Source organism: Habropoda laboriosa, unplaced genomic scaffold (genome assembly GCF_001263275.1).
Source record: "Habropoda laboriosa isolate 0110345459 unplaced genomic scaffold, ASM126327v1 scaffold9, whole genome shotgun sequence".
In the NCBI taxonomy this organism is placed as follows: Eukaryota; Metazoa; Arthropoda; class Insecta; order Hymenoptera; family Apidae; genus Habropoda; species Habropoda laboriosa.
This window is the reverse complement of record NW_017100191.1, coordinates 2,208,393-2,212,110: the sequence shown is the minus strand read 5'-3', so window position 1 is coordinate 2,212,110 and position 3,718 is coordinate 2,208,393. Positions and strand designations below refer to the sequence as shown.

At 34.5% G+C, this 3,718-nt stretch overlaps 1 protein-coding gene and 1 long non-coding RNA gene across 2 annotated transcripts in view; one reads left to right on the top strand and one right to left on the bottom strand.

Moving 5' to 3' along the window:
- The window catches only part of LOC108580263 (probable G-protein coupled receptor 158), a 199,729-nt gene that overhangs the window by 50,765 nt on the left and 145,246 nt on the right, over window positions 1-3,718 (top strand). The window lies entirely within an intron of this gene.
- The window catches only part of LOC108580341, a 3,730-nt gene continuing 2,454 nt past the window's right edge, over window positions 2,443-3,718 (bottom strand). The window contains exons 2-3 of the long non-coding RNA XR_001891476.1: window positions 2,978-3,167; window positions 2,443-2,513 (exon numbers count right to left, since the gene is read on the bottom strand). This is a non-coding gene — a long non-coding RNA (uncharacterized LOC108580341). The remainder of the gene's footprint in view (window positions 2,514-2,977; window positions 3,168-3,718) is intronic.

Sequence of the window (3,718 nt, the reverse complement as noted above, 5' to 3'; positions counted from 1 at the left end):
AAAAAACATCGCGAGCCTCGCGCAATGTTTTGGTACGTGAGGTTGACTAGGCCCAATTACATACTTGAGGGTCACTCACACGCCTAGGATTTTTCCCAGAACTGCTTCGTGTAACAGGGAGCAGAAATCGGGAAGATCGTCACGTACGCAGTTAGTGCTTACCAGCCTACCGAATGAGTGCGTCGACGAACGACGTTTGTACCGTGCTATCATAGTTTGTAGAAAATTCAGTGCTCTTTCGAATAAAGCGGTTTCGCTTATACGCGGATTTTCAATCAATTTACGTACTTAGCATATTCGTTCGTGTGAATTAAGTGCCGCTGGATACAAGAAGATAGTGCACCGAATTCAAGTACACAACGAACAGCTCAGCTTGGGAGAAAAATCGAACGAGAAGCGTGTCTCTGTGAGCTACACAGCTACAGTTTCACGGTATGTGTATGCGTGAATAATATGTACGTATATATACGTACACAATCGAATGATTGAGTTAATTGAAAATAGAGGAGAGCCTACGTATAGCTAATTAGATTAGTTACTGCAACAATTTCGTTTTATCGTATCCTAAGTTTATTTTTCTTGTAATAAGATGTGTTATAGCTATGAAACAACAACAAATTAGTTTTTTTACTGTTGTCTCCCCGAGACATATACATACATATTCTATCCTTTTCTGGAAAAACACTGTCTCTTAGTAAACAACTAAGTCTTTACACACTGCCTACTTCGTTTGTTATTATTCTAACGACAATATACGACAATTGACACGCAGTGCAGATGATCAGATTTCAGTTTTCCGTAAAACCGGGATATGGTTCCCAACTACGCGGACAGTCGACGTCTCTAAACCTACGCGTAGTTCGACAGAACACTGTATACATATAGTACGTATGCATATGTTTAGGCTGATATGTAAGGTCATACTTTTTCCTCTGGCTTTCATAGTGGATACACTGTTAGAGTCTTACTTTTCTATTGTAACCCTGTCATGACGATTATTTTATTATATTTACGATAGGTTATTATAACTTTTATCACTTCGAGAATAAATAATTATTGGTTTCTGATTGCTTCGAATATAAGCATTGTGTCATCAAAGAATTCTTTGTTTCGATTAATTTTTCATTCATTATTTTTGGTTTTTATTAAACACTAATGTACAACAATCTTTGTAAATAACACTCAATATGAGTTTCTAAGTGGTTAATTTATGAATCGTCCGAAAGAAACGAGACGGAATAATTAAGTTATAAGTATGATCGTACTCTTACCTTGAACCGCATTTCTCATAACTTTCCCATCATTTCCGGGATAAATGACAATTACATTTTTCGTTCCTTAGAATGCGTAGAATCATGCTGTAAAAAAATTTTTCGTTCCGGCCGTATGCCAAAATTGACCTTTTCTTAACATTCTCCTTTATATATTACATTTTATTCACTTCCATGCGCGTCGACCTCTTTGTATAAAAAATGACAGACGGAGAGTACACAAGTATCGATAATAATGTACAAACAGACAGAGAACGGAAAAGTAAATATTTGGTACTATTAGAAATCTGTTATCGAAATTTATTTATTTACTTAATTACAGAAATTCATTGCTGTTACATGTATTAATGCGAAGCAGCTCGTTTGGGTAATTTGTCGTTTAAAATTGGTAAACAATTATATTATTTATTATAGATGAAAATATGTGGTTTAACGTAAGTTATACTGTTTTCGTTAAAACTTCATTGTAAATGTATCTTAATAGACGTATTATTTGGTGATTAAGGAACTACGGTATATAGAATCATTAAAAAGTTTGGGTTCGCGTGTCGTATTGGCTAATTGGTATATAATTAAGGTTAAGGGGCTAATTGTCAACCTAATTCAGGAAAACTAGATCAAGTTTTATGGTATTTAGGTTACAAACTACATTCAGAAACAATTCGAAAGCCACAAAATGGGTACAAATATTGTTAACAATATTGTCAAACTATAAAGAAGAAAAAGAAAAACGTTAACACGGTTCAACAGTTTCAATAATTCAAGAATTCAGATGATCGAAAATTTTCGAAAATTAATTTCCTTCAATCTGATATAACTCATTTTCCAAGACAATATTTGATTAATTTACGTTTTTCTTATTTTCTCTTCGGAGAAAATATAACGGACGTATAAATAAATAAATAATTGCTCAGAAACAATTAAAAAATTGTGGTGCATTTGAAAAAATGTGCAAAAGATGTAAGGAATAAAATTTCAATTTATTTGAAGAATTTTAGATACTAGCTGAAAATATGGTCCTACCCAATAGTAGATTCTGTTTATTCTGAAAATGACGGGATAACTTCCCTCCATTTGCCATTGCGGTCACGTCTATAACGGACACCATCTTTGACACATTCGTCTCGCGGTGGTCCACCGTTGATAATGTTTCTCTTTGATCGGCTCTTACATTCCTGTACGTGTTCATTACCATCCACTTCGATGTTCTCCATTTGCTCATTGTTCCCCGCCATGTTAAGCCTGGAATATTAACATTAATTCTCTAATGTTAAAAACAATATTCCGTCGACAATAATGGTCTATTTAAAATGATGTGAAAAAAATTAAAATAATGCATTTCTGTTGGCTAACCTACTTAACGTTGAGATCGTACAAATTGTTATTTTAATTTCAAAACGAGTTCACAAGTAGAATATGTTCAAGTGAAAATATCAAATAAAACTCCCTGAGACATTGTATTCCCCGTGTAAATATGTACAACTCCTTGAGTTTTAATTTAAAAAAAAACTAACGAGTAAAGTATGTTCAAGTTAAAATATAAAATAAAACTCCTTGGGGCATCGTATTCCTGGTGTAAATATAACTACGTAACTCCCTGTCTTTATGTGGTTTAACGACTACTTTTTTCTTTTTTTCCGGTTTTCGTAGACCGAAACAATGTCTTCAATTTTTCCCACTCCTTGGAATAATTTTCAACGCCTCACCTTTCGAATTATTTTCACTCGATTCTTCTTCTCTTAATGGCGAATCGATCTTTCCTCTCTGCCTCTGTCCTCGACGAGCAACTTTCGCGATTGGATTGTTGTTCCGCGTGAATTAGATTCCACGAAAGTCGTTCCGAGATATTGGATTGCAACGTGATTCGGTTTCGGCTTAGCAGCTCCGCCTTCTTCTCTACAAGTGAAAAGCTTCCAGCTCTTGGTTCTGTTTTATGCTTCTTTTCTTTGGTGGGGCGATAAATTTACGTTTAAGCACCGTTTACAATTATCTGTCGGTGATAATATCAATTTTGCTTATCACTGATAAGGGATACTACACTGATGAAACTACATTATCTGATACGACGTAGTATCGGGGGTCTAGGGCAATCCTTTTCCTTATACGTATAAAATTGTCAAAGTAAATATTGTTTTTCAAGGTGGAGAGCACTCGATACAATCTTTAGATAAATAAAATTCGAGCGAATGTAACGTAGATATACAGGGTGGTCCACGCAACGTGTGCACCGTTATAACTTCCAAAATATGCGTTGCACGAAAGAATGTTACATACAAAAGTTACATGGTTTAAAAGGGTACACTATGTAGTGCGTTAATTTTTTTTATTGACCTACAAGATTGAATCTACAACTTGATATTACGTGAAGAAAATTTTCAAGTAATAAAGTGAAATTACTCGTTAGCTATTAGGTTTAGGGCTAATAACGGTCAATACTTTTTTACTTA